The sequence below is a fragment of the Galeopterus variegatus genome, unplaced genomic scaffold, assembly GCF_000696425.1.
Source record: "Galeopterus variegatus unplaced genomic scaffold, G_variegatus-3.0.2 Scaffold1150, whole genome shotgun sequence".
Classification (NCBI taxonomy): domain Eukaryota; kingdom Metazoa; phylum Chordata; class Mammalia; order Dermoptera; family Cynocephalidae; genus Galeopterus; species Galeopterus variegatus.
The window spans coordinates 180,928-193,661 of record NW_007727261.1 but is presented as its reverse complement, the minus strand read 5'-3'; the positions used below and the strand labels follow the sequence as shown (position 1 = coordinate 193,661).

The window sequence follows — 12,734 nt, the reverse complement described above, 5'->3', positions numbered from 1 at the left end:
ACAATAGAATTTTCCCTGCCCTTAACAACTGCAATGAAGTTCCTCTACTCACTAGTTATACATTCTTGGGCAAATTATTAACCTTTATATACTGTTCCCTTATCTGTAAAATGGAGTTAATAATAAAGTCTATATCTTTACCTCAGAACTATCTCAGGTCATTCTGAGGATTAGATAATTTATAGAAAGGTACTTAGAACAGTACATGGTAAACACTATATAAGTGTTTGTTAATTAAAACCACACAAATAAATAAAGAAACAAAAATAACCCACCTCCTAGGCCAGATAACCAATCCCATTTCCCTGAGTGTCTGTTGCCTGCAACCACTTCTGGTACCAATTTCTGTATCAGTCAGGTTTCTTGTCTGCAAGCAACAGAAACCAATTCAGGCTAACTCAAGTAGAAAAGGAACTTTTTGAAGTCTAGAGGTAGCTGAAAAAATTCTAAAGGATGAAACTATTATTCTAGTGAAAGAAAGTAAGAATGTGCAAATAGCCAAAATAAAATAATTATACTTGGTAATAAGGGCTAAAAACGAAATAAAATAAGGTCATGTAACAGAGTAATGGGTGGTGGGGGTAGAATGAGTGCTACTTTAGATAGAACAGATGGAATAGATGACATTGGAGCTGAACCTAAAAGATGACAAGGAGCTGGAAGAGCATTCAGGCAGTGAAATGAATAAACAGGAAAATCCTGAGGTGAGAACATGCTTGGGAAGTTCAAAGAAGGAAAATACATAAGGAAACAGTAAATTAGACTGGATGTCTTTTTTAAAGGCCTACATCATGAAAATTCAATTGTCCAAAAGGAAAAACTACAGCTTTATACCATTGGCATCCAAATGGTTTCAGTTACAGATATAAATCCCTGCACACAGGACCATACCAAGCCAGATTTAAAAGGCAAAGGAAGGTGCAGCTTGGATAACAATAGGTAATGACTAAGAAAGTGAATGCATGAACAAACCAGTTAACAAACAAATGATAAAGAAATCTTACTAATGATAGTAAGAAAATCTACTAATGATAAGCCATCTCTAGCTAACAGTCTAATTTATTCCTGGGTGGTTCCTCTTTTTCTGCCTGAAATAAGCTTTTTAAATCAAGAGAAAATCTGGCTGGGACTAGGATTTCTGTTTTCACAATTTTTTTCCTATATGAGAACAGCACTATCCTAGTTACCTGAAGGACAATGATAATAAAAAGTATCATTTATCTCATTATGTGCTAGGAGCTGCATTAAGTCCTTTACACACATCACTTCGTTTAATCTTCACAACAACACTATCCAGAGCACAAACATGGCTCAGAGAGATTGTGGACATCTGACCCTGACTCTTCCGGTGTTAATGCCAGGGTCTATATAAATATCAATTAGAGTGCACATGCGTGTATATTGGTGTGGGTTGTAGGCTTTACAGAGTTTACATCTCCATGTCCTTTTCCCTGGATTAAAAAAAATGACAAAAATAAAAATAAACATAAAACTACTGTACATAATTTCATGCTATTTCTAATGTTGATAAGTAGTATAATGATCACCCAGAAAGTTTCCAACTTTTAAGTATAATATTGACCTGAGAAAGCCACACTAGCAACATAGCAAAAGCAAAAACAAACTGGCACTTATTTTATTTAAACCACATTGGAAGAAGAGTTAGCCAAAGGACTGGAATTTTGTGGAACTAAAGATGGTGTTGCTACTGAGGCAGGACAGAATAGGGACACACCGCAGGGAGGCTGCTCCCACACACACAGACCCCATGGTCGTTACCGGGCAGTGATGGACTCACAACGCACCGGCGACAGCTTAACCGTCCAACAGTCAGCACGCGGCCCGCCGCGCCTGCGCAAGAGGAAGAACAAAACAGGCAGAGGACGGCCCTCAGGGACTCTGGGGACGCGGGACAGAGAAAGAGGGTCAGGAGGGCGGTGTCTCCGGCGGAGATGCCCGCACACTCCTTGGCGCGGACCTTTGCGCGCTAACGAAGCCCTATTGCGTCCCGTTTCCCCGGTCCTCTCCTTCCCTTTAGCTCGTCCTGGGAAGTTTCCTTTTCGTGCATAGATCAAAAGCCTGGATCTGAGTTCTGTAACACGACTCTTAAAAACCGGGATGAATTACACTGCTAACGCAAGTAAAAGGAAAACTCTACTGGGTGTCTTATTTTGGCTGAGGCTCTTTAATTGAACTATTTCTGAATTTGTCGTTAAAGTCAGAAAGTAGTGTGGGGACTAAAAGGGCAGGGCGACTGACTAGAGTTTATAAAATCAAGAAAAACTGGCACCTCAGAAGTCAGTCATGATCTAAGCTTCAACAATTTTGCTCGCTGTATTCATAGTTAAATATACCTCAAAATCAGGCTCCAATTTTAGTTGCTGAACTCACATCCTCCCACAAGGACATATCATACTTAGTTTTTTTCTAAGCAAGGAATATTTTTTTTCGCATGCTGTATTATTTTCACTACCCATCAATTGTTGTCAAACCAGGTATTAAAAGGAATAAGCACTCTATCTCGTCATTTACAGAATTAGAAACAGCTGAGTAGGAACAGCTCTCCCATAGGTTATTTTTTTTCGCATGCTGTATTATTTTCACTACCCATCAATTGTTGTCAAACCAGGTATTAGAAGGAATAAGCACTCTATCTCGTCATTTACAGAATTAGAAACAGCTGAGTAGGAACAGCTCTCCCATAGGTACTCACAATAAAGTTAAAGTCTTAACAGCAAATTATCAAAATAACTCCAAAGCTTCATCATATTTGTCGAACTCCACTTTCCACCTCACTATTCAGTGATTCACTTATTCATTCAATCAACAAAAATTTAGTGTGAACTACTATGTGCAAGGCACTATCCTATATACTAGAGGAATGAGAGAAAAGCAAATAGAAAAAGTCCCCGTCCTCATTAAATTTATATTTTAGCAGAGGGAGGTAGGAGAGGAAAGAAGGAAGATAATGGTATGAAAAGAGAAATCTGGCAGGGTAAGGGACTGGAAAGTGAGGAAAGTGAGGTTTGTCACAGATGAGGTGACATTTGAAAAAAGACCTGAATGAAATGAAGAGCTAGAACTAGTAGTCGAGAGATCAGGGAAGAGGGCGGGGCTAGAGAGAATACAAATTTGTAAATAATTCCTTGCTACAAGAAGCACTTCATACTTACTTTTCCCTTTGAAACATCAGTTGTCAAAATAAAATTACATTTATTTATGGTCTCTTCCCAGATGTACATACACACACACACAACACCTACTGATCTTGTTCGTTCTGACATTATTCCAAGTTGAGGAGACCCATTATCTAACCAAGAAAGACCAAACATATCCCAGAGGATAAGGAAGCCTGTTAATTCTCAAAACGGATTTGAATTTTCTCCTTTGTGAATGCCTTCTTGCTACACCTAAAAAGGTGATACTCCCCAAAAGAGATACTAAAAACTGAAAGATAAACTCTCCAAATTATCCAACAATGAACAGATATGGCTTATCATTCTCCTCTATGGTTAGTGCCATCCATGATACCATTTACACCAGACCCTATCAAGTTATTAAAAAGTATTCTAATATCAAAAGTGAACTGTTAGGTCTTATGATAGCCACTAAACCTGCTTGGTGACTAAATATTCAATTGTTCCTAAGAAGTTAGGTCACGTATTAGACCTGAAGGTAGGGACTCTAGATGAAGCAAAAGCCTTTGGAGTTATTCTGATGATCTGTTGTTAACTCAAGCCTTTAAAGATATATGACTGCTTAAAGAAAAACCTATTGTGGAGCTTATAAGCAGACATATGCATATGTGAAAACAAAAGCACAGAGTTCAGGGGAATTACAAGATTCTTACATGATCTGAACTGGTACAACATTAACTCTATGTAGACTCTAATAAGATATGATGCCTTCTGTAATCTCTAGAGTGACCACTGAAAAAGTGCATCCCCAAAATACAGAGGTATAGGTGAGATACTAAGAGAGGAATTGAAATAGAATACTAAAAAAATGTTTAACTCAAAAGCAGGAAAGAAAGGAAGAAGAGAGAAACAGTATCAATAATAACAGCAGTAAAAAAATGACGGGACAAAAAGAAAACCAAAAGAGCAAAATTATAGACTTACAACCAAACATATCAATAATTATTTTTAATGAAAACAGACTAAAAATTCAATTCATTGGGTACAGACTTTATGAATATGACCCCCAAAACACAGGCAACCAAAGGAAAAATAAACAAATAGGATTATATCAAACTAAAAAGCTTCTGCACAGCAAAAGAAACAGCAAAAAGATAACAGAGCAGGAGAAAATATTTACAAAATATACATCTGACAAAGGATTAATAACCAGAATATACAAGGAATTCAAATAATTTAAGTAAAAAACCAAGTAACCCAATTAAAAAATGGACAAAGGAGCTGAATAGTCATTTCTCAAAGATACACAAATAGCCAACCAACAGACACATGAAAAAATGCTTAACATCACTCAGCACTCGGGAAATGCAAATCAAAACCATTTTGAGATACCATCTCACTCCAGTTAGGATGGCTGATATCCAAAAGACTGAGAATGACAAATGCTGGCAAGGATGCCAAGAAAAAGGAACCTTCCTACACTGTTGGTGGGACTGCAAAATGTTGCAGCCTTTATGGACAATGGTATGGAGGTTCCTCAAACAATTACAAATAGATCTACCATATGACCCTAGTCCACTGCTGGGAATATACCCAGAGGAATGGAAATCATCATGTCGAAGGGATACCTGTACTCCCATGTTTATTGCAGCACTATTTACAATAGCCAAGAGTTGGAACCAGCCTAAATGCCCATCATCAGATGAGTGGATAAGGAAAATGTGGCATATCTACACAATGGAATATTACTCTGCTATTTAAAAAAAAAAAAAAAAACAACAACGAAATACTACCATTTGCAGCAATATGGATGGACTTAGAGAAAATTATATTAAGTGAAATAAGCCAGGCACAGAAAGAGAAACACCACATGTTCTCACTTATTTGTGGGAACATGCACTTTAATAAAAATAAGTAAATATACAAACAAACAGGGGTGGGGGCAGGGAAGAAGACAGAACAATCACAACAATTCCTTGAACTTGGTAAGACAATTGAACAGATATGATGATGATGGGAGGGCAAGAGGGAGGGAGGAAAAGGAGGAATTGGTAAAGGGACATAAAAATCAACTATACTGTATATTTATAAGATAATTTTTAAGAAATTCAATTCAAAGAAAGAGACTGTCAAATAATTTTTTAAATAAAAAGACCCAACTATATGCTGTCTCCAAGAGATGCATTTTCAGTATGAAGAAACAGATTGAAAGTAAAATGATGGGAATTGATATACTATGTAAACTGTAAGCACTTAGAGAGCTGGAGAAATTATAATAATATCAGACAAAATAAAATAAAGGTAAAAAGAGATTTCATAATGATACAAGGGCCAATTCATCGGGAAAACATAACAATCTAAAATATGTATGTGCCTAATAACTGAGCTTCAGTAAGCAAAATCTGACAAAACAAAAGAACAAAATCTGACAGAACAGACAAATCCACAACCATAATCATAGATTTTAACATCACTCTCTCAATAGTTGAAAAAACAGCTATACATGAAAAAACAATAAGGATACAGAAAATCTGAACAACACTATCAAATTAAGGAAAGTTACAGATTTCTTAAGACTCCAAGTTAAGAACCCTTCTCTGTATTCCTTAAGCTCTGCACACAGATACTAGTTTAGTTCTCTTTAGAATGACAACTTTGGCTTCTTATCAATGGACAACCTAAAGAACGGCTACATCTTGTACAGAAAGAAGCATGGCTGAAGATATCATTAGTAATAATTAATACCTATTTCATAACGATCCAAGTAATAAATCTGAGTTTAGTTGTCGGAAATATTTCTCTCATGTAGTATGTTTCCTTTATTATTATGATATTGTACAATAATGCCTCCCTCTTTTACCCATTTTGGTGTTTCGGGGTGGATTTTCATTTTAAATAGTACAATGGTGGGTGATGTCAGCAAAAACAGTAGCTTTAAGAGTCAAAAACTTTTAAACAGCTAGAAAAGAATGCTTATCTAGAATGGAGACCTACGATTCTCCTCTTATGTGTTCCTACAGCACTTTCACATAATACTTAAAACCTTACAACGCAACCACTTTTTCTTTTTTTTTGACTATCTCCTAGGAAACTGTGGGCTTTTAAGTCGTCAAGCGGTGCCTCATTTACATTTCTTTGTCATCCAATACAGTGACTATTACATGAATGGACCCACTAAATATGCTATCTTTTATTTAAAAGTACCCACCTAAATCCTTTTGGAAACTGACCAATAATCATTTTATTTAGTTCCCCAAAATCGGCAGACTAAAAATCTTCAACAAAATGTAACTTAATTACAAATAGAAAATTTTTATTTTATTTTTTAGAGTTTATTTCAATTAAAGGCCAACAGATATGATAAGACAGTACTATATCTATTTCCAGAAGTATAAAACACAAAAAATGAAGTCTAACAATGGAAAAAAGAAAAAGCTATTCAAATAAATTGCCATTAAAACCTTCTAACAGCTACCATGCTATCTATGCACTGCATAAATCCAAAGAAAAAAGCTGCACAGTATTGTCATCCTGCCTGTCCTTAATGAATGAGTGCATAATTTTCCAAACTTCCATATCACAAGAGGTCTTGTTCCCTATCTGTTTTTAGGAATCAGAAACACGTTTGACTTTGAAATGTAAATAGTATGATACTAATGAAGAAAAGTGGCCAATATAGTTTATTAATAGAGAACCAAGGAATCTAGAAAAAATTTTAGCCAACATCACTCAAAAACATGTTACAGAATTATCATTACAATTAGTGATTGTACATGTATATTAGTGATTGTATATGATCAGAAGGCAAAGTTAAGTCTATACAAGAAAAATATTATAATTTATCACTTCAATCTGAAAAACATGGAATAGCACTGAGTGATAATCCACAAAAACAGAAACAAAACTATCGCATTGAACACCTTCATTCAACATAGGAGCAGTACACTAAATGTCCTTGCAATGCTTTTAAGAAGAAAAAGAATATACAGGAGAAAAAGATTTAGTTGTATTACCTTTCTGCAGCTGACATGAATATAAACCTACAAAATGCAAGTAAATCAATAAAATATCTTTTGGAAGCACTACTTATTTGAGCTCAAAGTTGCAAGAGACAGGAAACATCCTTAAGAATCAATTACATTCTGAGAGAATCAATGGGTTAACTCTTCACGCATTCTTTCATATTCAGTTTAGACATCCCCTCCCAGGAAAAGTCATACATCATATCAGAGCTTCTGTTCCCCCTTCAACTAAGCTAGATTCAATGTTCATTTTTGGTCTTTCTATTGTTATTTCCAGCAATGCACTGCCCCAATGTTTCAATTAATTTTTATTATTTCCATCTATGTACATGGTAAAAATGTCAAGTAACTCTAATAGGCTATTTGCAAAACATATCAGCCCCTGCACCACCCTTCCAGACTTCACGTCTGCTCCCCAGAGCCTTCTCCTCTGGCTTTTCCTTCTAATATTTGGTTAGATGTTTCTAAACAAAATGCTTTCATTGCTAACTCATCAGTCTTAGACATTCTCTCAATTTTCTACTATGGCTGATTAGGATTAAGATCTTTTAGCAAGCCCCCTTCCCCTTCTCTCATACTCCTAATGTAATATAATCAAATTTCCACTTAAAAAGTATTCTGTGTTTACATTATTATGACTTGTAAATAAAAATTCACAGAAGCCAAGTAGTAACATTATGATGCCTATTAAACTTGCTTTTTGCCAGCTTCATTGTGGTATAATTAACATACAATGAAAATCACCAAATTTAAATAAACAATTAAATGAACTGGGACAAACATATACAGTAATGAAACACTACAATTAAGATGTAAAACGTTTTCATTATCCCAAAAAGTTCCTTGTGCTCCTTTGCTGTCAATTTCCTCCTCTGCACAGGTCTGTTTTTTGTCAAGATACTTCTGCCGTTTCTAGAATGTTATACATAGAACATACCATACGTAGTCTTTTGTATCTGGCTTCTTTTACTTAGCATAATGATTTTGAGATTCATTCATGCTGCTGCATGTATCATCTGGTCATTCCTTTTTATTCCACTGTATGGATATATCACAATTTGTTTATCTATTCTACCAGTTGGATGCTTTTTAGTTTTTGGGTTTTTTTACCATTATTGAATAAAGCTTCCATGAACATTTCTATGGACACACATTTTCACTTGTCTTGAATAAGTGTCAAGGTATGGAACTGCTGTATCATATGATAAATATATTCTTGTCAATTTAATTTTCTCCTGAAGGTAATAATTGCATCAACTTTCTTCAGTTTGCTAGTTTTCTCTGTACCTATGGCAAAAATTTCATTTTGAGACATCCCTTTCCCTTATCCCCATACTGGATCCATGTTTTCTAAGTTATATGTGGCTATACGACTAAGTTCTGACTAGTGGAATCTAAACACAAGTGTGTGAGTTTACAAAAACCTTACTTAAAAGTCAGTTAACACAGATCTCCCCTACTGTTCATCTCTTTGTTTTTTGTTACTTATTTTTGGGAGATTTCTTTTCTGAGGGTTATTCCCAAAGCCTAGAATAGTGTCTGACAAAAGAGGTATTCAATAAATATTTGCATTTGTGAGGAAGAAAGAGATTAACTTTAGACTTAAAGTTCAAAATGCACACTAAAATTGAAGGGTCACCAATGATAGTACAGAAATTGAATATATAAATTCCAAATTAATAGAAGGGAAAAAAAAGCAAATAAAGAAAATCAACCAAAACAACAAAAAGCAAAAAGAATTTCAGAGCAGGTTAAGAATAAAAAAGGCACAGTAGATAAATAGCAGAAATAAATCCAAATATATCCATAATCACAATAAATGTAAAAGATTATACACCATTTAAAAGACAGATATTTCCAAAATAAATTTTTAAAAATATACCCAAATGCTATTTAAAATGATATCTACATGGGAAGACTGATAATAAATGTTAGGAAAAACCCTAAAGAAAAACGGACAAAAGATATAAACAGAGAGTTCACAGAAAAAAAAGGAAATACAAATGAATCTTGAACATAGAAAAAGTTGCACAAACTAAGATAACTATAGTGAGAAACCATTTTGACGTACAAGATTAGCAAGGCTCAAAAAGTTTGAAAGAATATTATGGTGGTAATGCTGTTTGTCAAGAGTGTAAAGAACACAAGCAACACAATAGAAAAATAAATATTAGATATTAATAGGCATTTTCCTGATGAATATAAATGAGAATAAACATTTTAAAACACGTTAAACCTCAGTAGTAATTAGCGAATATAAATTTAATTCAATAATATGTTTTGCCCTATCAGACCAACCCCAAAATTATAAGTTTGACAATATTAAACATTTTAGTGCAAATTTTAGTAATGTAATATTTGATATACTACTAGTGAGAATGTTAATGCATAACCATTTTGTGAAAAAAACTGAAAATGTACATCCCCCAAGACTCATGAATTTCACTTCTGGAGTTACTTATTCACACATATATGTGACACATACAAATAGTATAGCAGTGAATGTCCCTGTAAGAGTTAACATTTGGAAACGACCTCAAAGTCCACCAACACAAGATTGGATAAATAATAGTTCCTTCCCTTGCAAGTTCGGCCCTTGGCTGACCTAAGGAAATGACTGGTAAATATTTCCCTACTCTACTATAAAACTTTTCCTAAATGACAAGAGTGGTTCACTGTGCCTAGACTGTGTAAACAATATGGTTTATGCTGAACATCTGCCTTTCTTCTGGGAGTCTGGAATTCTGGTGTGTGCTAGGTAGAGGGTGCCTATGTGACAAGCCTCCAGTAAAAACCAGGGGCACTCAGTCTCTAGTGAGCCTCCCAGGTAGACAACACTTCCCGCTTGCTGTGTGCTGCTGGGGGAACTAATTGCATCCTGTGAGACTCCACTGGGAGAGGACTCTGGAAGCCTGCTCCTGGTTTCCTCTGGACTTTACCCCATGTAGCACTTCCCTTTGCTGATTTTCCCTTTCGCTATAATAAATCTTATCTGAGAGTACTTCATGCTGTGTCCTGTGAGGCCATCTACTTAATTACCAAACCTGCAGGTAATCTTGCGGACCCCCAACACAGAACACAACGGAGTACTGTAAACTATTACCCTTAACAAGGATAAGTTTTGTTCTCCATAACTTTTGTTTCAGTTATATAATCAGATCTGTATACTGGGTCATGAAGTAAAGGACACAGTTACACTCCAATGATATTCTGTTCATAAATCTAAACAGATAGCACTGTTTAAAGTATAATCCATCCCTTTTGTCCAGTGTAATGCTTATTATCTTGAATTCTATTTTGATATTAATACTGCTGTTCCTAATTTTGATTTGCCTGATATGTCTTTTCCTAATATTTATTTCCAATGTTTATGTTACATTCACATTTTGTTTCAGGTCTGTATCACGGTAAAGACCACATACCCGGATTTCACTGAGGGTGACAAGTGATAAAGCAGGTAATCTGAGTCGCTTAAACTCTTTAACCTGTTACATTCACTGCAGTTCTGACACATTTGGACTTATTGCTGCATTTTGTTTTGTGTTTCACTTTAAGTGTTTTTCTTTTTTTCTTTATTTATCCTATATTCATTGAATTTTCTTTGTTCCTTTTGTTCTTCTCTAGTGATTGGAAGCTCCGCCTCTTGTTTCTGTGCTACTGGTAATTATTTTAAAGTTTGTAAGGGTAAAGTCAAGGTGCAGTGAGCTGGGGAAGGTGGGAAATGAGGAAATGGGACAGCAAGGGCAGATAACACCCCAAGCAGTCTGGCTTTGACAGGGGGCAACAGCATAGTAACTGAGAAAGAAAAAGGGGTGTAGTTGAGGGAGGTTATTGTTCACTTGCTTGTTTGAAGATGGGACAGACTTGAGTGTGTTTACATGCCAAGGGAAGGACCAAAAAGAGAAAGAGTAATTGAAGAAACAAGGGAAAGAAAAGCTAGATAAAAGTTCCTGGGAAGGTGGAAAGTAAGAGGGTTCAGAGCACAGATGCAGAGACTGGCCTTAAGGAAGAAAGACATCTATTCTCCCGTAACAAGTAGAAAGGAAGAGAAATCAGGTCTAGATGTTGAAAGGTGCATATACTTGGTAGTGGGAAGTTGAGGGAGTTCCAGTCTGACGGTTCCTACTTTCCTCTGTGTGGTTGGAGGGAAGGGCACCTGCTAAGAGTGAGTACAGTCCACAGAGGTTTGCAGAGAGTGGAAAAGATTTGAAATAATCTCTACAGAGACTGGAAAAATGAGTTAATCAAAGAAGCCTAGTAGGGCAGCAGAGCAGTGCTGAGAGTCTAGTTGAGACTGGTGACCATGAATTTATTGTGGCTCTTACCTGTCCAGTCGTTATTTCCTTCACCAGGACTCAAACGCCCAGAGACAGGTTACTGAGAAAGCAGATACATGAGTTTGTCCTGGACTAGAGTTTGTCAAACGGGTACCAACAAAGAGGTTAGCAAGTTAGGTTACTGGCGAGTTACTGAAATGATGGATAATAAAATCTAAGTGGGATAGGGAAGGAAATAAAGGAAAAAAGAGAGCTGATGAGCCAATATACTGAAGTACCCAATGAGATAAAAATAATTATAGCAAGACTAGCTGAGAAAGCCGCTAGTTGAGTCAGAGACATAGATGACTAGATTTAGTAATAATGGAAGTACCGCAGGTTGGTATGCTACAAGTAGAATGTTTTGTAAAAATCACCAAGAACTCATCGGGATTTTTGTAGTTTTTTGTTTTAAAACATATGCCTGTTCTATTTTACAAATGTTTTAAAGAATTGCATGAAATTCCCAGCCACATTATTAGAAATTACTTTTAATTATGCGTAATTTTCACTGGTTACATTATTCACCATAGTTTCTACATCCCTGCATTTCCCTTTCTTACATCCACTTTTTCTAGTTTGCAAAATTTTTTCAGATAGGCGTGTTAGGTGATGTACTTTCTGAATCTTTGCAGTACTAATTCTTTTTTTATTTTAACTTCACATATAAGCAATAATTCAGCTGGACGTACAATAGGAACAAAAGAAACATTTTCCTAATTATATCTGGACTTATTCTGAAAGGTTGAATTTTTTAGAAACATAGCCTACTGATACCCAGAAAATCACCACAATTAAATTGTGATCCATGAATGACAAAACAATAAGACAGAAGAAATTCTACAGAATTTCCATGTATATTAACTACTCAATGTAATGAAACAAGTGATTTTTTAAAAACTAAGAAAATGGGCAAGGCCGGCCCAGTGGCGCACTGGAGAGTGCACCGCTTGGGAGCGTGGTGGCGCTCCCGCCGGGGTTCGGATCCCATGTGGAGACCGGTTCCCGCTCACTGGCTGAGCGCGGTGCGGACGCAACACCGAGGGTTGCGATCCCCTTGCCGGTCAGTGAAAAAGAAAATGGGCAAATGAAAGAGAGAATTAGCATTTATTAAATGTCCACTATGTGCCATATATTGTGTTAGGTTGAATAACTTATGCAAATTCAATCCAATCATTAGTCACATTATTGGGAACCAAACTCAGTTGTTTATTGCTATAAACACAGTTGGAGACATGTTTTTAAAAATTAAAATTTGA

At 35.9% G+C, this 12,734-nt stretch overlaps 1 protein-coding gene across 3 annotated transcripts in view; it reads right to left on the bottom strand.

Moving 5' to 3' along the window:
• The window catches only part of MARK1 (MAP/microtubule affinity-regulating kinase 1), a 74,160-nt gene extending 73,805 nt beyond the window's left edge, over positions 1-355 (bottom strand). The window contains exon 1 of one of the 3 annotated variants that reach the window (XM_008575171.1): positions 276-355. The gene's annotated coding sequence lies outside the window, so the exon portion shown is untranslated. The remainder of the gene's footprint in view (positions 1-275) is intronic. The other 2 variants (XM_008575173.1, XM_008575172.1) reach the window with 2 other exon arrangements.
• Between the last annotated feature and the right edge of the window lie 12,379 nt (positions 356-12,734).